Source organism: Lissotriton vulgaris, chromosome 4_1 (assembly GCF_964263255.1).
Source record: "Lissotriton vulgaris chromosome 4_1, aLisVul1.2, whole genome shotgun sequence".
NCBI lineage: Eukaryota > Metazoa > Chordata > Amphibia > Caudata > Salamandridae > Lissotriton > Lissotriton vulgaris.
The window spans coordinates 171937064-171962756 of NC_141691.1; positions in this window are offsets into that span (position 1 = coordinate 171937064).

Here is a 25693-nt window from a genome sequence, read left to right on the forward strand (position 1 = left end):
GTGGCGATCCCACCCGGTCAGTCTATCTCATATCCATTGGATCTGGGGGTCCCACAAGGTTCATCGTTAAGTCCCACACTATTCAACCTCTACGTAAGGCCGCTGGCTGCGGTCGTCAAGCACTGGGGCTTGACGATGGTATCATACGCAGACGATACGCAGCTGGCGGTCACGTTGAGTGGGGACTCTGATTTGGAGGCCCCCAGGTTCCGAGATGGACTACAGGCAGTGGCTAACTGTATGAATTCCAACTGTCTCTAGTTAAACGCCAAAAAGACCGAGGTTATGGTGGTCGGCAAGCAGGCAGAGTTATGGGGTGATCTGTGGTGGCCTCCTGAATTGGGTGTTTCCCCTTCTCCAGCAGCGGAGATAAAAAAAACTTAGGGGTTTGGCTTGACCCGACCCTTAGTTTCATCTGCCATACCAAGAAGGTGGCGGCCTCCTGCTACGGTATTATCAGAGGTTTAAGACCTATCATGAAATTCTTTCGACGCACCCACCAGGCAACTAGTGGTTCAGGCGTCAGTGTTGTCCCGGCTGGATTACGCTAGCTCGCTTTTGGCGGGGATTAATCAGTCGGAACTCACCCGGCTGCAGCGAGTTCAAAATGCTGCAGCCAGAGTGGTGATAGGTCTGCCAAGGCAGTGTTCGGTTTCTAATACGCTGCGCTCTCTTCACTGGCTCCCTATGAACCAGAGGATCAAATTCAAGGTATTATGCCTTGCCTTTAAAATACTCAAGGGTTCAGCCCCCCAAATTTTGGAGAACTTGGTGGTACCATATGTACTCTCACAAACCCTCAGATCTCTGGGCCAAAACCTGGCAGCTGTTCCGCGCTTCAGGTTGATTAGAGACGGTGGCCGCTCCTTTCAGGTGTTAGCGGAGAAATGGTGGAATTCTCTCCCTCTTCACATTCGGGCTCTAGAAGATCTTCTGCAGTTTAGACGTGCCATTAAAACCATTTTATTCGTCTAGCCCTGTCCTTCTGTATCCTGCTGTTCCCTTTCTCTGGTTTTCTAAGTTGTGTTGTGTGTACCTTGTTAAGCGCCAGGACGCCCCTTTGCTGGGGCAGCTGTGCGCGGTATAAGTATGAATAACATAACATGTTTTACTGAGAATGTCAGACTTCATTCTCACATGACTGAGAAAGATAATATGAATTTACAGAAAATATGCTTTCAGTTTAGCTTCTAGATCCCTTTCCAAACCACTGTGGGAAAAGCATGAGATAATAGTTTTCTTTCAAAGATGATTCATGATATCCCAGCAGAAGGCTTTTTCACATGGTAAAATCACCTTAGAACACACCACAATTCCTAAAATGAGTATGGTACCATCAACAAATGATTTATAATGTAACTAACGTCTTAAAACCTTCTATTAACTGCAATGCTTTTTAATGAGGTGCTATCATGTATATTGATCCCAAGATGGCTGCCAACACTTCTTGGATGAAGTGCTGACAGACAATCAGATCTCACGATGAGATGTGTGGTTAGGCTCCGCCCAGATATATATATATATATTTTTTTTCCTTTTGATTTTCTCAGGAACTACAGGAGGGATTTGCACCATTTAACCAAAAGCATGATCTGCGTACCAGACCCTACCATTTTTCCAAATTTGGTGTAATTCCGTTCACCGGTTCGGGCTGTAGCCGTGTCTAATCGTCCTACGGAAATTAACATGGGGAAAACACGTTTTGGGACCCCCCATTTTTCTCGGCCCCTGCTTGACGAATCTTCCTGAGACTTTCAGGGAAGGAGCGGAGCGGGCCATCTTCTTTGAGAAATTCGCAAAGATTCAACAACTGGCGCTAAAGTTATTCCCAAAAGAATGTTGCGGATTTCCTATGGAAACTAGGTCCTAACTATAACTACCTACTGGCGACCGCCAGTAGGTAAAATAAATATATATATATATATATACATCCAAACCAAAATAGTTGCCTGCTGTAAGAAGGCACACACAGGTAAGTCAGTTTACGCCTTTAATCTGTTGGCAGGAACACAATCACCAAACATCCACTGTGCCTCGCAGTAACAGTCTGACTCGCCCAACGCGTTTCGTGAAAACCACTTCATCAGGGGCTAGGCATCACATGAAAGGAAAAGGCTACTTACCAGTATGCATCTGTTCTTGGCATGTAGAGCTGCAGAATCGTACACTTAGCAATAGATCGCCACCTGGTGTTGGGCTCGGATGATTGCAGGTTGTCTTCTTGGAAGAAGTCTTTGTAGTCACGAGATAGGAGACTCCTCCCTTGGACAATACTGCGCATGGTCATCGACTCCATCCTCAGATTGTTTTTCGCCATGATGGAGTTGGTAGAAGAGAGGGCGTGGCCAGCAGCCGATGAGGACGGTCGCAGCCTAGCGAGGCTCCCGACCCTCTGCCCAAAAATCCACCGTAAATCCTGCCAAAGACCCGGGATCCCCGTGGAAATCGGGTCGATCCCGAAGGCATCACCCAGGTCTGCTCTGGTTCGAGTGGCGAGCCGGGGAAGCTACCGCTGTGGGCGCACTTTGCTGCGAAGTGCCCGAGCCGCCAGAGCACAAGATGGCGGCATCCTGAGAAGCGGCCGCCAGAAGACAACAGCAGACCCACCCCCGACGCCTAGCTGCACGGAAGGAGCGAGGTGCTTGGCAGCCGGGAGGAAGCTGAGTCCGCCTGGCGCACCGGCGGGCCTCGAGATCGGTGAGGAGTGCGGACACGGGAACGGACCTGGCGAAGCTCCGCCCCGTCCGTGAGGAGATTAATCTAGGCCCCGGCTTTAAGGCCTACGATTCCGGTGGACGCTACCCTGTCTCGGAGCCCAGCTGAGCGTGGGTAAACAGCCGATACGCAGCAGGCCTTGACCCCAGGGAGATCGGTGAGGGGTCCGGGCACAGACATAGCCCTGACGAAGCTCCGCCCCGCCCGGGAGGAGACTAATTTAGGACCCGGCTTTGAGGCCTACGATCCCTGTGGACGCTGTACTGTCCTAGAGCCCGGCTGGGCGGGAGTATTTGTCGGTGAGGGACCCAAGTGGGTGTTGGGCCCGACCACGGCACCACCGAATTGGATCTGTGTGGCGAAGGAACGGGAAGCCGGGAACGGGAGGGGGGCGGCGCACCCCCCACAGACCAGAGGGCCAACAAATTTATACCCCGGTCTCGGGCCTGGTTGTTTTTACGGCAGCGCCAGCTCCAGCCCAACTGCATTGCAGCACAGAGCAGGTGGACCGAGGAGGGGCTGAATGAGGGGAGCGGGGACGGCGCCTGCATCACGGACCCCTGAGCCTGGCGGAACCGGCGTGAAGCCCAGGACGCGGGCGGGCCCGGTCTCGGGGCCTAGCTGCTTTTTGTTTTCGGTGGAGGCAGCTCCAGCTCCAGCTCAACCGCATTACAGCACTGAGAAGGTGGACAGTGGAGGAGCTGCATGAGAGGCGCGGAGCATAGCGCCTATAACACGGACCCCTGAGCCAGGCGTGGCCGGAGTGGAGCCCAGACCACGATCAGACCCGGGGAGGACCGCTCTACCATTGGGCGGTGTGTGGACACCCTGCCATTGGAGCCCATCGCCCCAACACGCGCAGAGGGGCAGCGGGAGGCTCTAGCTCACCACCCCTGGAGGCGAGAAACTGCAGCGGCAGGCCCTCGGTGAGTCAGGGGGGCTTGTGTGATCCCGGGGAAGTGATCCCACACTCAGTGCCCAACTCGGACCCTGCATAGCAATTTCGAAGGGTCGAGGTACCACTGGAAGACCAGATTGTGGTAATAGCACCGCGAGGCCAACGGCCTACCTGCAGCCGGGGACATCGGTACCACCCGCTCCTCCTTGGGAGCCTGGGACCACACCGAGGGAGCAGGATGGGTAAAACAAGGGGAGTCAAGGGGGACGCGAGCCCAGCCACGGAAACGCCGGAAGATTCGCCGCACTCTTCCACGGAACTGCAACAGATGCAAGACCGAATACTAGAAGCTATTTATGCCACGAAGGAGGCACTTCATCATGACATTATGCAGGTGTCGACGGGGCTGGGGCTTCTGCGGGCGAAGCTAACGGACAGGGTCAAAGGTGCGGAGGACACCCTGAAGGATATCGTACCAGCACATAAATCGATGGATGGCCGTCTCACGGAAGCGATGGAGCGGATACAAGCCCTGGAGAGGAGAGCAGGGGATGCTGAAAACCGCAGTCGGCGGAACAACGTGCGCCTGGTGGGTCTTCCCGAAAAAAAAGAAGGCACGGACATGGTAGGCTACTTGCACGAATGGCTTAAGACTGTGGTTGCCCCGGAAGGTCTCTCTCCCTTCTTCACCCTAGAGAGGGCGCACCGAGTCCCTTCACGGCCCCCGCAACCGGGCCTACCGCCTCGCCCAGTGGTCATCAAACTGCTCCACTACAAGGACAGGGACTGGCTTTTACAGCGGGCCAGAGACGCAGGTCCATTTCAGGTGGACAATAGCAAGGTTACGCTATTCCCGGACTACACGTTTGAGACTCAAAAACTGCGTGCCTCCTTCCTCTCTATCAAAAAAGAACTACGTACAGAGGGTTTACAGTACTCACTGTTGTTCCCGGCCAAACTCCGAGTGATAGTAGACGAAAAGGCGCTGTTTTTCGCAACATCGGCGGAGGCGTGGGCCTGGTGGGACACCTACAAAGCTGGTACAGACGGAGCTCGATATAGGGCCGAGGAAGAACGTCAGAACCACACACTCAGGCAGTCACGAAGGCTCCGTGGGCGCAAACGGGGGTCCAGAAAACCGACGACATCTCAAACAGAGGACGAACGAAGAGCAGCGCTGCAGGCAGTGAAAGAGGTGTCGGGGTCGGCGCTGGTCCAATCGGCGAGGGAATCAGGCTCGGAGGCCCTGGGCACGGGCTCAGAAACTGAATTATCGGAGTTAGGTGGTGCCAGGGGACCGAAGGTCACGCCTCAGACATCAGGAGAAATCATCGAAGGCTGAATGCTGTCCACAGCGCCTGAAGGGCATGAACACAGAAGGCGTAGCCTCCACGAACAATTGAGCAGACCACTGTAAGACTGAAATATCGTGAGTCGCATTGAGTATTGCGGGGCGGGGCATGGGGACAGCGCTTAAAGGGCGTCAGTAGCTAGCACACGTACCACAGGGCCCATAAGGCCTCCGTAGCGTTGACTGCGGGCTAAAGTACTTAGTGGGCGCGTTTGCTCACCAGTTTGGATGGGAGCGACTCTTCTGCAGTTGAGTCCTGTTCTGGGGGAGGGGGGACCTGGAGACGTTGGGGTATCTCAAGGTGTAGTTAGGGGAGGGGGGGGGGGGAGTTGGGGTTGGGCGGGGACGGGGGGGGGTGTCTGATGTCTGGATGCGAAATGTTTCTGATTTACACCGTACGAGATGGGACGATGGCTAATATGGGCTCGCTGAAATGTGTGTCCTGGAATGTGCGGGGACTAACAACAATGACGAGAAGACACAAATTCCACTCTTACCTAGTCCGCAGAGGAGTGCATATAGCATTCCTACAAGAGACCCACTTGACAAAAAAAGAAGGAGTGGCACTACAGCGCAGATGGCGGGGCCACCTGTTTTACACCACGTACTCTGCTTTTGCTAGGGGAGTATTAATTTGGGTGAGGGCGGGAGTGCCTTTCCAAGTCACTAGACACACAGAAGACCCAGAAGGGAGGTTTGTAGCGGTCGAGGGACTACTCAGAGGCCGACACATTGTGCTTAGTAGCGACTACGCGCCAAATGTAGATCAGACTGCATTTTTTGCGAAGTTATCCAGAGCGCTGGCCACCTATTTCATAGGTCACATGCTGATGGGAGGGGACTTCAACTCAATAGCAGATGCAACTTTAGACAGATCACACCCTCCACTACGCGCATCCCCTGTGCATAGATTAGCGAAGAGCAGGGTGGAGTGGCAGGGGAAATGGGAATTGACGGATAGCTGGCGAGCACAACATCCTACGGAGCGTGATTACTCATTGTACTCCAGCATGCATGACCTCCATGTCCGCCTGGATACCTTCCTCTGTTCCCCGGCAATACTCCCGGCAGTGGCCCGGACTGAATACTTAACACGCACAATATCTGACCATAATCCTATTCTCCTGACCCTAGATTGGATGAACACGTTGTCAAAGATCCCAACATGGCGACTACGGCCAGACACACTGGATGATCCGCCCTTCCGTGAAGGACTAGAGAATCGGATTGTTACTTACTTCACAGAGAATGAGGGCACTGCTTCATCCAGGGCAGTGGAATGGGATGCATTTAAAATAGTGGTAAGGGGACACTGCATAGGGAAATATGCAGGGGTGCGCAGGACACTGATAGAGGACCTAGATCAGGCTGAGCGTAAACTAAGAGAGGCAGAGCAGGAACGCCCAGGCTACTGAGCTACAAGCGAGAGTGAGTGAGGCGCGCGAAGCAGTGGCTGTGGAGGTGGAGCGCCTTCGTAGCTTCGACTACAAGACATACCTAACGAAGACTCTGGCAGAGGGGGACAAAACTGGACCAATCTTGGCTGGCGAACCCCAACAGGAGCACTCATCAAATCTGACCCTGAAGGGATGTGGGGGAGATATACTCCGGACGCAGCCAGAAATCTTGAGTTGCTTCCGATCATATTACGAGAAATTATACAGGAGCAACTTGGGGGACCAGAGTGAGGCACTAGAGGCATTCCTGAGTGACCTGCGGATGCCGCAACTGGAGCAAGAACAGGCCAATTTACTAGGCGGCCCAGTAGACTTAGCAGAAATAAGAGGGGCAATAAAGCGGATGGCGCGTAACAAAACACTGGGGATGGACGGGCTACCTATCGAATTTTACGGGAAGTACTTGGATCAGCTGGCCCCGAGGCTACAGGTAATATATAACGAGGCCAAGGCAAAGGGCAGACTTCCCCAGTCAATGCGCGAAGCTATTATGATTCCTCTACTAAAACCGCGAAGGGACAGCACGGATCCGGCATCCTATAGGCCGTTGTCAATGTTGACAACGGATTACAAAATTTTGAGCACAGTGTTGGCCGCCAGACTGCTGCCCCATATGCAAGACCTAATTCATAAAGATCAGTCAGGTTTTATACCCACTAGAAACACGACACACAACATCCGCAGATTGCTTAGACTAGTACACGACCCGCCGCCGGAAGCGAAAGCCCCCCTGATATTGGCTGTTGACATTGAAAAGGCCTTCGACACCCTGGAATGGGAATACCTGTATAGGGTGATGCAGGGCTTTGGCCTGGGAGAGGGATATATAAAGTGGACAAAGGTACTTTACGCTTCGGCAAAAGCAAGGGTGAGAGTAGGACCTCTAGTGTCGGACCAATATGAGGTGCATCGGGGTACGAGACAGGGGTGTGCACTTTCTCCCCTGTTGTTTGCGCTCGCAGTGGAACCACTGGCAGCGATGGCTAGGAGGGGAATACATAGCAACGGGTTGGAGGTCGGAGGGGCCCATCACTACATCTCCCTGTATGCAGACGACCTACTTCTCTTCTTAGAAGATGCTGAAGGAGCTGTGGACGGCGCAAAGAGACTGTTAGAGCGCTTCGGTAAAATATCGGGGTTGCGAGTTAACTGGACAAAAACCTGCCTCTTCCCGCTGAGGAAGGAGGAAGAGCGCCCCCTGGCCCACCCAGAGCTCAGATGGGAGCCTGCCTGTCTGGGCTACCTGGGAGTGTACATATATCATGAGCCCGCGGATCTACTGGAAGGTAATATAGGTCGCTGTATCCGCGCCTTAAAGAGCAGTATGACCTTCTGGGCTACCCTACCCCTTTCAATGGCGGGCCGGGTCTCGCTCCTTAAGATGATTGCCCTACCACGCCTATTGTACTTCTTCCGGCCCCTCCCTGTATGGATACCTGGCGCAGTCTTCAGTCAGTTGAGATCTTTGATTGTGTCCTTCCTATGGGGAACGGGCAGACGTAGAATTGCCTTGGCGACGCTGACCCGCCCGAAGGATGAGGGCGGCCTAGCGGTCCAAGACTTCAAGCTCTATTACTTGGCGGCCCAACTACAGTTTTTTACTCAGGAGGTTGCAAGAGTATACCGCGGCCCAGAGCAGGAGAGGGACAATGGCACCCCCGTCACATACTAGCATACATTACCATGCAGCAAAAACTGAGGCTCGTAGAGCTGTCCCAAGAATAACGGACACTGAGATTGTGCTGGAATCGCACGCAAAAGCGCATAGGGCCCAGGCATCCATATGCACCTGAGATCCCGCTGAGCATGGTAATTGCTCTCCCACATGGCGGAGACTGGTCGAGACTAAGTTTGTGGGAGGAAGCTGGGTTACAAGTGGTGGGGGATCTCTATGACGACGGAGTGTTAGCCCCGTACCAGACATTGCAGGAAAGATACAACCTTCCGAGGGGAGACTACCTAATGCATGCGGCGGTGGTGAGAGCTATAAAGGCACACTGGGGGAGGGACTGATGGAGCCCACGATGACACTAGCGTGCCAATACACTATGATGGCGGCAGGAACAACTAAGGCTGTTACTTGCCTCTACTCCAGAATGCACACCGATACACTGCAACCACTCACACCCCTGAAGCATAAATGGGAAACGGACCTACAGCTAGACATCCCAGATACGACGTGGTCCCAACTAGTGCGGAGGGCTAGGAAAAGCACCAGGAATGCGCGTTTTCAATTAATACACCTCTATATCATTCACAGGGCCTACCTTACCCCGAGTAAAATAGCAGAGTACTTTGGGGCGGAGGACGCAGCCTGCCCCAGATGTAATCAGTTAGGAGCAGACCTGGTGCATATGCTGAGGGGCTGCCCCCGATTGCAGGAGTATTGGAAGGAAATAGGTGACACCTTAAATGAGGTAGCGGACAGGGAGTTGCAGTATGACAGCGCAGTTACCATACTGCACTAGTTTCCACACACGCGTAAGAATAAACTATCTAGCAAATTCATCGACATGGGTCTAATTATCGCAAAGAGAGAGCTAACCAAAGGCTGGAAGTCGAAAGTAGGGCCAACACACCGGAGGTGGCTGAATGAATTCTTGAGGTGGGCGGCGGCGGAGAGCACGATCAGATACCAACTGGCTCGCCGTACTGCTGACGAGAAAGCACAGGACGCAGCAATGGCATGGGAAATGCTAGTACAGGCATTGAGGGATAGTATGGTGGATGAGGAGGGGGAGGAGGAGGCAGAGGGGCAGGAGGCTCCTATAGAGAGGGTTATGACCCCGGCACTAACACCAGGAACACACAAGCAGTAAACACACAAAGATCCAGAGGCCCACAGTATAGGCACATATCCTAGCGCCAGACAAAGTTGCAGACACCGGGGTGGGAGGGGGGAGACATCACGAGATCCAGCAGCAGAACACGTACGAATTTTAGTAAGTGCATGCGGGAACGGGGTGAAAACACAAAAGCAGAGGGCGGAGAGCCTCATATGTCGAATACAGCAGATGACCCAGACAAGAGTGTACACTGAAATTGAATAGCGCCGCCCGACCTCCGGGTTGTGGGCTGAATGGCTGTGTACGGGGAATATGGGAAGCGACAGGGGAACGACTCTGCACTCAGAGATTCTGATGCCAGTAAAGTAAATTGTAACTGACTCTGCAATAAAAATTGTTTAAACAAAAAAAAATGGAGTTAGTAGAAGTAAAGAGAAAGGATGTCCATGCGTGTGCATCTAAGTAAGATGATTACTGGAACAGATACAAATCCTGGGGAGGCAGGAGGGCGTGTACGATTCTGCAGTTCTACATGCCAAGAACAGATGCATACTGGTAAGCAGCCTTTTCCGTTCGAGGCATATGAGCTGCAGATCGTACACTTAGCATCGATTGTGCAGCACTGTCTCCCCTAGCGGTGGTCGCTTGTATCCGTTGCAGCATACTGAAATAGTGTTTTAAGGACAGCTTGGCCTACTGCAGCTTGCTGCTTGGCTTGCACATCAACACAATAGTGTTTAGTGAAGGTGTGTATTTTAGACCATGTTGCTGCCTTGCATATGTCCTCTAGTGGTATATTTCCTAAGAAAGACATAGAGGCTCCTAGTTTGCGAGTGGAGTGCGCTCTAGGAGGAAGCTGTGAGAAGTTGGCCTGATATATAATGTTCACTATTCTAGTGAGCACTTTGTATCAGTCCAAACAACCCTTATTGATAATTGGTTGTAAGTCAACCTTATAGACCAGCTATCCTAGTAGCATGGATACGAGCAGTCTAAGGCTAAAGACTCGAGAGGGCGTGTTAAGCCAGCTGTTATACCACACATGTAGCCCTTGAATACCAAGTGAAAGGACACCACACAAGTGTTATGAAAATAAACAGTGTATTTATTAAAATCACAACAGCCCTGTACTCTTTATGAGGACAGGGTACTAAGCACAAAACAAAACTCTTACGAAAATACTTAAGTTAGCACAGTATATACAAATGCCCGAGGGGCACGGAAAACCATATACTCTGAAAGTGGAATGCGAAATTACTAGCAGGTAAGTACAGTACTAATAGGCTTTGGAATCGCTAGGTCTTGACTATAGAATCTTCAGATTACTTCCAGGAGGCCTAGGGGACTCGGGTGCAGAGTGTGCACTCTCACGCGGGATGCGGGACAAAGTCTATGGTAGCTAGATTTCAGAGAGTTAGTGTTCTCGGGCGAACCCGACCTGGTAGGAGGAAAACGAAAGTGGATTCTGACCCTTGGATAGTGAGGCTATGCTGGGGCACCGAAATGCCGAAGTTACCTAGCCTAGGGGCTGCAGCTGCATATGTCTCAAAAGACGTCGGGAATCCTCGTAGACGGACCAGGAGTCTGGAAGAAAGATGCTGGCAGGCGACCAGTGAAGAGAGTTCGAAGTGATCCAAGCCTGGATCTTGAAGACAGATGACACCTGAAAGCAGAGGGGACCAAGTTCGTGACTACTAGCCAGTAGTCAGGTGGCACCAGGAGGGCACCGGATGGTAGTCACCTCGACTAGGTGAGTGGGTGATGCTGTGCTCGCAGATCTCACGGACCAGGAGGCGTTGTCGGCGACCAGGATGGAGGAGCGAGCTGTCCCACGATGGATGAAGCTGTCGGCGTCGCTGGACCCAGGATTGGGCAACAAAGCCTTGGCAAATTCAAGCCCACGCGGTGGACTCAAAATGGCGTCTGGAGTGGACCAGGAGGGTCCGGGGTGCTTCTCTTGAAGAAGGAAGCAAGGGCCAGTCTGGAGCAACCAGACCAGCAGCAGTGATGTCGTCGGGTGTCGTTAAGAAGGCCACAAGCCAGCCGGCTAGTAGCCAAACAACGCGGTGATCAGGCAAAAGCAGAAGGGCCCCACGCAGATCGTGGAGATGCTGGAGGGCTGATCTTCGGTGCTGGAGCTGCTCAGGGTTGGGGCTTCTCGGACCCCAAAGCACTCACCAGTGGAGGACTCGGTGGGCTTGTTGCAAAGAAGTCGTGCAGTCTTGGTGATCGTCGGTCCCTCGAGGTCTCGTCGCACTCACGGTTCTCAGCTTGGCTGTAGAGGTGAGTAGAGGTCAGAGGTGCCAGGGAAGCTGGGTCTCGTCGAGCTGTGTCGTCGGATTCCAGAGGAAGGACTTGCAGCAGACCGCAGTGTTCTTAGGATGGTGCCCGCTTGATGCAGGGTGACTACTTCTTAGCCACAAGGGAGAATCTTGAAGAAGAAATCTTGATGTCCTTTCGCAGAAAGTCGTGTCTTGATTCCAAAGATGATCTAATTTGAACAGGGGGCCCGCTCCTATCTTTATACTAAAAAAGGGGGCTGACCCGGTGACTAGGTCCTGCCTATGGGTGGGACTAGGAGGGGGGTGGTTACACCCCTCTCCCATGCCGGACTTTCCCCAGGCCAGGGGCTGGTGTGCCCCTGGAACTGGTTCTGACCGGCCTATGCGTAGTGAGCACCGGGGTGCCACTCAGCAGTCACCTTCCTGTAAAGCCCTGCCTACCCAGGATACACAAAACCCTGTCTGGGATGGTGCTAGCACCGCCCCGGACAGGAAACCCTTTGTCCAAGCTCTCCTCGCTGGAAGGACTCCCAGCAGCAGGAGGTCAGACTCGTGTCTGTGGTGGCAGCATCCATTTTGTAGAGCTGAGGCTTCAGTTAACTTTAACTGGGGTTCACAGTTACATACATGTCGTGTCCCTCTAGAAGGGTGGAATGCTAACCCCGTCGCCAGAATTGGCGAGGGGTTAGTATTCCAATTCGTATGACACCTTACTCAACATGTTTTGATAAAGCAATACCAAAGATAGCATTTAACCGCGAGGATTATAATGCACTTAAGAGTATATGGTATGCGATATCATGGAACAGCTATTAGGACTTGGTTCCGCAAGCTGCAGACAGGCTCAGCTCATGCCAGAGCACCATCTCACACGATTCCAAGCACTCTGCCTTCAGGATTGTCAAGGCCTGCCATAGGAGTGACTGATAGGAATCTGTGTGTCCATTTTAAGGTTAGATATAGGTATACTATATCTACAGCAAAGGGTGATTACACGACTTTGCCCCAGCTGTCATGCAGCCAGTTGTGTCAAATTTAGGAGGCCAGCCAGGGGTGGCATAATACATGCTTCAGCCCCTGGTAGGCCCTGGGTACACCTATGCCCTGAGTTACAGGGTCTGATAAGGTGGCCCAGTACCAATTGGTAAATGCACCTAGGGTACACGTTGTAATTTAGAGAGAGAACAGCCAGGCTGTGGGTCTGATTGGCAGGCCCACAGCCAGAGAAAGTCGTAAACCAGTGAAACAAAAGCAAAAAATCTGGGTGATCATAGGATTGCAGACCCTACTCTCCTACATGACCCCCCCCCCCCAAACTTTGGGACAATAAGCTAACCTTGACCAGGTGAGTCTTCTTGTTCTAAGTGGAAATATCTGGAGAGCCCATCGGCATTGCCATGATCAGTACCAGGTCTATGTTCCACTGTAAAGTCCATCCCCTGTAGGGAAATGGACCACCTAAGCAGTTTGGGGTTTTCACCCTTCATCTGATTTAGCCACAAGAGGGGCTTATGGTCGGTCTGAATCTTGAAGTGAGTGCCAAACAAGTATGGCCTCAGCTTCTTCAGGGCCCAAACTACAGCAAAGGACTCCCTCTCAATAGCTGACCAATTCTTCTCTCTGGGGGTCAGCCTTCTGCTTATAAAAGCAATGGGCTGGTCTTGACCATCAAAATTCAGTTGAGATAGAACAGCTCCCACACCCAACTCAGAAGCATCTGTTTGGACAATGAATGGTTTGGAGTAGTCTGGACTCTTGAGGATAGGTGCTGTGCACATGGCCTGCTTTAGGTCATCGAATGCTTTTTGACAGCCTGCTGTCCACTGAACCTTTTTTGGCATTTTCTTACTTGTCAGTTCATTTAATGGAGTCACAATTGATCCATAGTTCCTGACAAACTTTCTGTAGTAACCAGTCAGGCCCAAGAAAGCTCGAACCTGAGTCTGGGTGGTTGGAGGAGCCCAGTCCCTGATTGACTGTATTTTGCTCTCCAGTGGCTGAACCTGGCCTCCACCTACAAGGTGGCCCAGGTATACAACCTGTGTCTGCCCTATCTGGCACTTGGTGGCCTTGATAGTGAGGCCTGCTGCTTGCAGAGCCTCTAACACTTTCCTCAGGTGGACCAGGTGATCCTCCCAGGTGGAGCTAAAGACAGCAATATCATCTAGATATGCTGCACAGAAGTCATCCAGCCCAGTGAGAACATGATTCACCAACCTTTGGAAGGTGGCAGGTGCATTTTTCAGACCAAAGGGCATCACCACAAATTGATAATGCCCACCAGGGGTTGAAAATACTGTCTTGGGCTTGGCATCCTCAGCTAACCTGATTTGCCAATACCCAGCTGTCAGGTCAAATGTGCTCAAGTAGTTGGCAGAAGCCTATCTATAAGCTCATCTGCCCTTGGTATTGGGTGGGCATCAGTCTTAGTGACTGCATTGAGACCTCTGTAGTCTACGCAGAACCTCATCTCTCTCTTACCATCCTGGGTGTGAGGTTTTGGCACTAGAACTACTGGACTAGCCCAAGGGCTATCTGAGGGTTCAATGACTCCCAACTCCAACATTTTCTGCACTTCAGTTTTTATGCAGTCTCTAACATGATCATGCTGCCTGTAGATTTTACTCTTAACTGGCAGGCTGTCACCAGTGTCAACCTCATGGGTACACCAATTGGTCTGACTGGGTGTCAGAGAGAACATATGTCTGAAAGACTGAAGAACCTGTTTCGTGGAGCAAACTCTTCTGCCACGGACCTTTTTGAAGTCTTGTACCTGCTGTTTCCGCTACAGGAGTAGCACAGTTTAGAGCCCAAGGTCCTGCTGAGTGCCTGAGACCTTCGCGAGGCCGCAGAGGAGGACGAGGCGCCGGCCCCGGGACTGCGAGGACCAGCATACACCATCTCCAGCTGGTCCTCTTCCCGTGAGAGCCGCGCCCCCTTCCAGTGCCCCGCCCCCAGCGAAGCGCTACAACTGCTCGCGGCACCCGCTTCGCGGGTGCCACTCGTGGAGCAAACTCTTCTGCCACGGACCTTTTTGAAGTCTTGTACCTGCTGTTTCCGCTACAGGAGTAGCACAGTTTAGAGCCCAAGTGCCGCTGAGTGCCTGAGACCTTCGCGAGGCCGCAGAGGAGGACGAGGCGCCGGCCCCGGGACTGCGAGGACCAGCATACACCAGTGGTTCCCAAACTTTTGACTCCTGAGGACCCCCATTGAGTCACCACTGGAAGCCGGGGACCCCCAAGCAAATTGTATGAGTTAAATTTCAAATATTAAAACAGTAATTCGAAAAAAAAACACGTGTGCACACAAAACAAATACTCAAAGTACTAAAGATTTTGGGGCTAGATGTACGACCATTTCATTTAGCGCCACACAATTGGCGACCCATTGCGAGTAGAAAATTGCGAGTCACTAAATGAAATGTACAACAGTGTGTTTAACACTGTTTGGGATTCCAAATTGGGTTGCAAATTGTGAGGCTCATTAATATTAATGAGCCTCTCGCAATTTGCGAGCCAATTGGAAATGCCAGCCCTCCCAGGGATGGTGGCCTGCTGGGCTCAGCAGACCATCATGTCTGGGACTGCTTTTAAGTAAACCACTGCCTGTCCTTAAAAAATAATTTTGCATGTATTTGCAAAGGGGAAGGGTCCCTCCCATTTGCGAATGCATTACTGTCTACTTGAAGTAGGTGGTAATTGCAAGTGTTTTGCTACCGCAATTGCAGTCGCAAAACATATGTACATGGTTTTGAGACTTGCTATTTGGAAGGGAATGCCCCTTCCAAATAGCAAGTTGCAAAACCTCTTTAGCGAGTCGCAAAAAAATTGTGACTCGCGAAATAGGCTATGTACATGGCCCAATAGGTTTTTGCATGCTCAAACGGGGTTGCGAACCCATTTGCGCATATAAAAACAGGTCGTACATCTGGCCCTTAGTATTTTATATTGAAGGAATAGCCCCTCTGTCACAAGTATTTAATTTGTTTTATAGCATCTCTCATACCATTGTAGGATGTCAGAGCACTTTACATCACACACATAGAGACAATGAGTCAGTGTATAGAAAATGTTACATAAGGTAAAGGGGACTACAAGGTGCAGTATTCACATGTCATTCATACTGGTAGGTGTTTTTAAAGAGTGCTTGGTCTGGAAAAGCACAAACTCAGGATTCAGAATATAACACAGTGGTTAGCATTGACTTTAACATTAAACATTTATTTCCACCCTAATAAAGCTTTTTAGCAGCATCAGGATAATGAATAACTGGGAAAAAGCATAAGTTACTAAATGGTACCATGCAGTTTGCAAGCAGCTCTTTGATGACAGTTTATAGGTCCCTCTGCTAGATTACGATTGTCACTTATGAAGTGCACAGTAACAAAAGAATCTCTGTGACAAAAGCAGTCACCACGGACCTATGCACATAAAATATTGGTTTTTAAAATGCATGTTACACGTTCTTTGCAGTAGGCACATTAACCCTCTGTGCTACATTAGTTAAGTCAAGTGGCCACTGAACAAAACTCTCCTCTCTCCAGCAGGTACATTAATCACTGGCATTATCTTGACACTTTTATTGTTGCTCGAAAGCTGCTAATTATACAAGAAACTTTGCTGTGCATTGAAAACTGCTGCCTGCGGACCCCCTGGGAATGTGTCAAGGACCCCTGGGGGTCCGCGGACCACAGTTTGGGAAACACTGGCCTACACCATCTCCAGCTGGTCCTCTTCCTGTGAGCCGCGCCCCCTTCCAGTGCCCCGCCCCCAGCGAAGCGCTACAACTGCTCGCGGCACCCGCTTCGCGGGTGCCACTCGTGGAGCAAACTCTTCTGCCACGGACCTTTTTGAAGTCTTGTACCTGCTGTTTCCGCTACAGGAGTAGCACAGTTTAGAGCCCAAGTGCCGCTGAGTGCCTGAGACCTTCGCGAGGCCGCAGAGGAGGACGAGGCGCCGGCCCCGGGACTGCGAGGACCAGCATACACCATCTCCAGCTGGTCCTCTTCCCGTGAGAGCCGCGCCCCCTTCCAGTGCCCCGCCCCCAGCGAAGCGCTACAACTGCTCGCGGCACCCGCTTCGCGGGTGCCACTCGTGGAGCAAACTCTTCTGCCACGGACCTTTTTGAAGTCTTGTACCTGCTGTTTCCGCTACAGGAGTAGCACAGTTTAGAGCCCAAGTGCCGTTGAGTGCCTGAGACCTTCGCGAGGCCGCAGAGGAGGACGAGGCGCCGGCCCCGGGACTGCGAGGACCAGCATACACCATCTCCAGCTGGTCCTCTTCCCGTGAGAGCCGCACCCCCTTCCAGTGCCCCGCCCCTTAAAAACTCCTCACTCTACAAAAGCGCCTCCTGGACCGCGCATCGCGGGACGCGCGCGGGTCGAAGCCCGGGCCAAGGGCGGGCCCGTTGTTGCCCGTTAGTGCCCGATAGAGACCGGACCGGGCCACCCCCCTTTCATCACCGAACCCGCAACCAGATAACACCATGCCACCAAAAACAAGGAGCACCACAAAGACCAAATCCAAACACGCACAGGAGGTAGCTCAAATAACGGGTCCGATCGACCTATTCATCTCACAGACCCACGAGGTAATAAACCAGAGTATCGCCCTGATGGAAAAGAGAGTGTCACTAGACCTTATGAACGCTAATGCAAAACGTTCCTCTCTAGGCGCTATAGCAAAAGCCACCTCTCCTATCCATCTTAACACACAAAACTGTTCCCTCCCTGTGACCCTGTCAGTACCAGACATAAATACAGTACCATCGATAGTAAACCTTTCTGTTACACAGTCTGAGTCTGACCTCTCTATAACGTCTGACGACTTGGAATCAACCCCTGACCTAGCTATTCGTCAAACCCAGGAGGACGCCCAGTCAAACGTAAACCTGCTCCAACAAGGCGAAAGGGAAGGAGCAATTCCAAAAAGACACCCACTAACCGCCGAAAAAACAGTAACCAAGGTTCTGTGTTCAGATCACGCGACAACCCATTCAAATTCTACAACGTCGCATAGTATATTATTTCCCTCTGTAATCAACCAACCTCACAAGGCAATATCAAATGAGTACTCTGACAACCAATGCAGAACATGCAGACAACCAATGCAGAACATGCAGAGTCACCTCGCAAGTCCTCACTACAACAAAAGATCTGCTATTCCAATATCTGAAGCCCATCCAACTCAGTATCAGAAACCTAGAAGCTCAGCTAACCATAATCTCTGCCACCCTTCTCGACACTAACACTCGTATAGAAATAAAGGGTCAGCGGAATTCTTCGCAGCCACCCAAAAAACAACTTCAAGCACAATCACAGAAAATAGCTAAACATTCAAAGCCAACGACCCTAGCTCAGAAAAGTCATAAACAAAACACCACACACCAAAAACCATCACCCACAACGCCCCAACCACAGCGGAATAAACCCTCTGCTGTACCCAATCAGCGAACAGAAAACACAGACCCAGTCAGTGTAGATACCCCAGGTCCAGCGACAAATACAGACACCAGCAGAGCCTTTTTAGAAAAAAAGCCTGCAACTCTCCCATCGAAACCACTGGCCTCTCAGCCGTCTCCCAAAAATACCCCTAAAAAACCACCAGCAGCTAGACGCCCTGCCTACTTGCCCCCGGAAGCCACTCCCTACACGATAGTCCTCACAGGTGTACCAGAATTAACCGATGATACGCCTGAAACTGCATGGTCACTTAAAAACAAGGTCATGCAGTGGTTAAGCATTAATAGACCTCTCGAATCCCATCTATCTGGAGGGATCACCACAGCCCGTAGGGTAGCCTGGGTAGGCAAAACAACAAAATCAATCCGCGGAGACTGTATCATCGTAACATGCAGAGACCCCTCCGCAGTGGACTACATCTGTGCCTGGCCCCTGCTCGAAAAAAAAGGGGGGATCGATGCTCGCCATCTCTCCTTTTTCTATCCCCCAGCAAAACATCATCGCAATCCTCCACCCTGGTCATGGCACCAGCTTCCTAAAGAACCATGGAACCAGGAGCCATGGAACCAGGAGCCATAGAATCAGATGGAATACACATATGACCATGCAGGTAGGAGTGGACCGAGAGAACGGCCAAGAGAACGCCCGAGGCACTATTGGCAAGAAAGACCCTATCAAACCTACGAAGGGTGGCAGGGCCTCTCAACCCACAATCGTTTTGATTGTCTCGAGATGGTCGACTGACCACTCCGGGATGAACCTAGACATGTTAAACCTGGTACTACACCGCAATTAGTTAACGCCATGCAGCATTCAGCACCCCTAGAGTCCCCTTATGACAAACACAAAAATCCGTCCCAGGAACCACTTAACACTCTCTTTACTATTCCCAAAAAACCCACCCATACCACCCAGGAACCATCTAATGCGTTCTTCAACATTCCAAAAAAAGTCGCTTTCACCATCCATTCAGCAGAAGTTGACACTACCTCTGGAATGTGCCACCAGCCAGTCGTAGCCTCTAAAGCTCCAGTTGAACGCCCCTGTGTCAAATCACGACAACTACCAGTAATCGAGGCTGCTAACAATCCGATAAATCCATCACACACCGTGATGGAATCTCCAAATCTGAGATTTTCCATCGCATATTGGAATATTGCAGGCTCAACCACAAAAATAACTTCCTCTTTGTGGCTCGATACAGCAAAGAGACATCAAATTCTGTGTCTGCAAGAAACCTGGTGCACAACTCCACTCCATTTAGCGGGCTATAAAACACTTTTTACTCAAGCAGTACCTGGAAACATGGGCAGACCAAAGGGGGGGGCTCACGACCTACATTGCCAACACCCTCCCCCTCAGAGTGAAACTACTAAAGGAATCACCCATCTTTCAAATCATATTAATCACACAGTTAACAGTATCTAAAGGAAATCATTATATATTCATAAACTACTATAACAATTCAAGCACTCTGGAATGCTGCTCACAGTTAGATGAAATAGTCACATTTATAACTTCATTCCAAAAAGACAGTAATAAATCCCCAATTTACCTTATCTGGGGCGGCGACTTCAACTCCTCATTGTGCCCAAAGCACAAAAACGGGAATTGCGGGCTTCAGAACGAATTTGGAAATCCCATTCCTCACTTCGCGCACACGCCAGGTGGCAATAAATTAAATGAAATCCTCTTCACCCTAGACCTTGACTTCGTCAGCGAACTAGTCAATCCGGAGCAGGACTATCTACCCACCTTTCATGTGCGAGGCTGTTTTACAACCATCGACTACATTATAGCCTCAAACTCCTACAAAAGGCAACTAAGTAATTACGAAATTGGGTCAAACCCAATAAGCGATCATTATCCGCTTAGCGTGGAAATCCATATGAAACAAGCAGGGACACACCCTGTAAAACTTAGTTCCCTTGATCAACACTCGATGTCCATGAAGAAACTGAACGGGTACACAATTAAATGGACAAAGATTGACCCGGAAGAGATGACACAGAGGATCCTCGGAAAAACACACCATTGGCTAGCCAACTGCTTGTCCCTGGTGACACCACCAGAATCAATTGTCACCTCCTTCCAAAGCATCCAGGAAGTAATAAGGGACGAGCTATTTGTCAATTCAAAAAACAAGTCCAGACTCCCTACCACGAGATGGTTTGATACCGCCTGTCGGAAGGCACTGACATCCCTCAAAGAAGCTCTATGCAAGCAATCGAGAGACCCCCAAAAAATCTCCCAATTGAGGAAAATCTATAACACTGCTCGGAAAAACCGTAAAAAACAGATCAAACGAGACCTTTGGCTGCGTCTACATGACAGTGCACAAAGGAAAGATAGCACTGCATTTTGGCAGACCATAAGATCACCCCTCCTGGCTAACACCAGTGACCCTGACCCTCTTGATGTGGCAATAACTGAGGAGGACTGGGTCGCCCATTTTTCAAAAACTTTTGGAACACCAATAGATGCCGCACCAAACACCCAAATACAGGAACCCGAACTGGTGAAGAACAACATCTACCCGATTAATTTACGTTTTACCCTAAACGAAGTCATAAAGGCAATCAGGGCCTCAAAAACTGGCAAGGCCCCTGGCCCAGATGGGGTTCCAATGGACTTGTTCCTACATGACGTCGACTACTGGTCAAAAATAATCACACGGGTCATGTCAGCAGTAGCTTCAACCGGTCTCTTTCATTCATGGTCAACCTCGACATTATTACCCATCTTCAAAAAAGGTGACCGCAACGACCCTGCTTGTTATAGACCGATCTCCCTTCTGGACTCCACGGGCAAGATTGCAGGTCGATTACTCCTGGACCGACTACAATCTTGGGCCCGGGAGAATAACATCATTACTGACCTGCAATATGGTTTCCAGAAGGGGCTCGGGACCGTGGAACAGGCCCTAAATCTCGTCCTTCTGGCTGGAAAATATGCTCGCGCTAAAGGAGGCAACATCTTCCTGGTCTATGTAGACTTAAGCGCGGCATTCGACTGTGTCCAGCATGCAAAGCTCTGGCAAATCCTAGCTGACCTTGGTGTGGACCCTCCGATACTAGCCTTTCTAAGAGAGCTCTACACTAACGCAGAAGGTCGAGTACGATTTGGCACCAGCGGTGAACTGTCACGACCCTTCCAAATTACGAAAGGAGTAAGGCAGGGATGTGTACTGGCTCCCTTCCTGTTCAACCTCTACACAAACGGGCTTGAACAGGCGATGCTGGAAGGGAGCCAGGACCTTCCCCAGATAAATCACCGCCCGATACCTATCCTCCTGTACGCCGACGACTCTGTAATCCTAGCACGGACCTCAAACCAACTCCAGCGGCAGCTTAACAAATACGTAACATTTATGGACTCACTTGGCCTTAAAGTTAACATCAAAAAAACGTTCACAATGAACATTGGCCCAAGGACAAAAGTTTCCAAGCCCATATTGATTAATAACAACAGACTAGAAAAAACCCCGGTGTACCCATATTTGGGCATCCTAGTGGATGACGCAATGAACTGGCGCAAGGCAGTGGAAGCCAGAAATCTTTATTTCCGCCGTGCAACCTCCGCACTAATTGCTTTCTCGAGGAAACTGGGCAAACCAGCCCCACCGGAACTGTTAGCCATATATTATGCAAAATGCCACAGTGTGGCCACCTACGGAGCTGGTATCTGGGGACATGGATCTATTGACCAGCTTCAGGTCACCGAAAATGCTTTTATTAAATACATCCTAGCTCTTCCCCAAAGTTCCCCGATTCTAGCCTCGCACCGGGAGCTTGGTATGGAATACATCATCGATACCATCCGATGCCAGCCTATCCTACTGTGGCATCGAATATGGTGTAATCCTGAAAGTCATATAACCCGCTCCCTTATCACTGATTGTCTTGGCCTAACAAATTGGCGGAAAATCCCGTGGCTTAACTACATACATAAACTCTTTAAAGATCTGGACTGTGAGCATTATTTTCACGAACCACCTTCAGTCGAAGACATCTCAAGGAAACAGCTAAAGCAAATGTGTATGGGCCATTTGAGAGAACTCCGAAATCAAGCAGAGATTATCAAAACGCAAAATGAGAAAACTTGTTTATTGCAGTCAGGAAAACTCATCCAGCCCTATTTGACATATTTCTTATCGAACCATGAAACGTTTTTAATCACAAGACTTCGTTTCGATCTCTTTTACCGTCTGGTTTCATTCCCGGAAATGAAGAACTGGTCCCGTAATTTGACGAGATGTCCCTGTGATGGAGTTTCCGTACAATCCACGATTCATGTCGTCCTCTTTTGCAAATATTACAAACTAGCAAGAAAAACATGGATCATCCCCATTCTCCGATCCAGTGGACTCAGACAATCGTATCCAGCACTCTCCCACTTACAATCCCCGAAATCCCCGCATGAAGCCAAACTTATAGCAATCTTTCTTAAAACAGTAATATCAACACGTCGCAATATTTCTACCTAAATCAGTATTTCTCCAATTTGTAGAAACCGCATCACCGTTTCAAAAAGTTTCTCTGTACAGTGATTTAAATTTTTTGTGATCCTATTGCTTACTGCTTTTTAACTTTTGCTCTATGTTCAAAAAGTTCTTTTATCAATTGTACTTTTTATGATTATATAAATTTATAATCAAATAAAAGTTGATGAAACTGAAACTGAAACTGTTGATGTTCAGAGAGGCTGCCACAAAAGACAACACCATCTACTGACCCATCATCAGGATTCTGAGTGAGCAGGTCTGGGAGAGGGTCACTCTCTTCCTCCTGTCCCTCATCAATGGCCATGAGCAAGCTCATGTCCTTCCTGTCGACATATGCTTTGAGCCTGTTGACATGGAGTACCCTGTGGGGACTCCTGGGAGTTCCAAGGTCCACCAGGTAGGTGACCTCTCCCTTTTGCTCAAGAATTGTGTGGGGCCCAGACCATTTGTCTTTGAGTGCTGCTGGGGCCACTGGCTCCAACACCTACACCTTCTGTCCAGGCTGGTAAACAGTCAGGACAGCCTTTTGGTCATGCCAAGCTTTTTGAAGTTCTTGACTGGCCTTAAGGTTTTCAGATGCCTTCTCCATATACTCAGCCATCCTGGAGCGGAGACCAAGTACATAGTCCACTATGTTGGTTGCAGGCTTTTTGAGAGGTCTCTCCCATCCTTCCTTCACCAAACACAGGGGGCCTCTCACAGGATGCCCATACAAAAGTTCAAAAGGGCTGTAGCCAACCCCCTTTTGTGGGACCTCTCTGTAAGCAAACAGAAGGCAGGGTATCAGGACATCCCATCTACGCCTGAGCTTTTCAGGTAGTCCATGAATCATCCCTTTTAGGGTCCTGTTGAACCTTTCAACAAGCCCATTGCATTGTGGATGATAGGGTGTGGTGAACTTGTAGTTGACACCACATTCCTTCCACATAGCAGTTAAGTAGCTTGACATGAAGTTTGCACCTCTGTCAGAGACAACCTCCTTAGGGAAGCCCACTCTGGAGAACACTCCAACTAGGGCTCTTGCCACTACAGGTGCTGTAGTGGTCCTAAGTGGAATAGCTTCAGGATACCTGGTGGCATGATCCACTACCACCAGTATAAACTTGTGCCCTGATGCTGTCTGGGGTTCCATTGGACCAACAATGTCAATCCCCACTCTTTCAAAGGGCACCCCCACCACAGGCATTGGTATAAGGGGGGCCTTTGTTGTGCCACCTGACTTACCACTGGCTTGGCAAGTGACACAGGAACGACAAAACTCCTTGGTATCCTCATTCATGTGAGGCCAGTGAAAGTGTGAGACAAGCCTGTCCCAAGTCTTTGTCTGGCCTAAGTGACCTGCTAAGGGAATCTCATGGGCCAAGGTGAGAAGGAAACCTCTCTGAGTCAAGGGTACAACCAGCCTCCTGGTCATGCCAGGCTTGGGGTCTCTTGCCTCAGTGTACAGGAGTCCATCATCCCAGTATACCTTGTGGGTACCTGTGGCGTTCCCAGCAGCCTCAGCAGCAGCCTGCTGTCTGAGGGGTTCAAGGGAAGGGCAGTCTAACTGTTCCTTCCCCAGGTCTTCTCTAGAGGGTCCCCCCTGAGCCCAGAAATTCAACTTGATCAAGTTCAAATTCTTTAGGCTCAGTTTCCCTCAATTCTCTTAGGTCAGCCTCCTCTGAGACTTGATCCTCAACCTGGGGCAAGGGGGAAGGCACAGCCTTAACCCTACTGCTCTTCTTCTTGGAAGGTGTCTGGTCCATTGTTCCAGGATCCAGCACCTGTTCAGTGGGGCATCTTCTGGCCTGTGACCTAGTCACAGCAAACACATGTGCTGGCAAATATACATTAGTGTTATGTACAAGCTGACATTGCCTCAACTGTAAACGATTTAATACTACATAAAATGTAAGCCTAAATCTGATAAAATATAATCTCAACTGATGGCAAGTCACATAGTGTCAACAACAATTGCAATATAACATAGAAAATTCCCAGTACCAAAGACGGGATATCTTTTGCAATGAAAGGAATCTCTATGGGGCTGAGCACATACATATAGCACAAATGATCCGTTCTTTATATTTTAAAATATATATAGATGCACCCACCATGAAGAAAGCGAACTGGGGTGTGAGATGGGCATCATATATAGGCAAAGAAGACCGATATTGTAGAAAGGGCTAGTTGTCTAAGGAGATAAAGCACAACAGAAAATCCAAGTTAGGAGACTCAAATGACTGATGCGTGTGTCCAACACAAGTATCCTGTATAGTAGTTCCCACAATAGGGCAGTCGCCAGTGGGTATATGTTAGAAGTAGCATAATAACTAAATTAACAATTACAAATGTAAAGTTGGTTTCAAAAAACAGTAACAAACATATCGAGCCTGAGTAGATGTAACTGGATTGTACGAGGCTGGCGCAAATACAGTGATTGGAGGTGTACACTATCAACATAGCATATACTAATATCAGAGAAACCTATTATAGACTGGTGGAGAACCCATATATAAGGAGATAGCATTGTCAATTAACTCACCCAATGTGTAAGTAACACAGTGAGGAGTAAGGGTAGAGATGTAAAGTATGAAAATCTTCCGGTCCAAAGTAACAATCGGAATGGTCAAATGTGACCCAGCTCGTACGCTGTTAACAGGAGGAGAAGAAAAACGGATATATCACACATTCTCACGTAATCATTAAGGGCTCCTATGTGCTGGTATACGAAATGTATGGGTAATGGAACTAACAATAAATAGTAACCAGCCTAGGGTGCCATGGGACATGGTGATCAATCCCACTCTGAGACAATAAAGGGATACAAAATTCAAGTATGACATACTAGCATAAGATTGGTAACAGCCTCAATGGAATGACGTCAGTGGAGACATATATAATCTAATGTAAATGACACACAGGTATAATGGTGTCACAACCCATATAAAGGGGAAAAAAAACCATACTCTTAATATAGATGAAACTCACCTAGCTACACAATTATGTCATCAGTGGAAGCACGTTATGTAAATGTCAGGTTCTAGTAAACGAACACTCGAGGGCAGACCGGAGTTGTGGCAGAAGTAAGATTAACAACCATGATAAGTTGATAAGCTACAAAGAATAAATGACAATAATTAAGTAACAAGACTATCCATATTTTACTAGCCGATATTACACCAACTAACGACTCGTTTACACTTACCAAGGATCAGGCTATCACATATCCTCAACCGAACGGTCTCTGCAGCGCGAAAC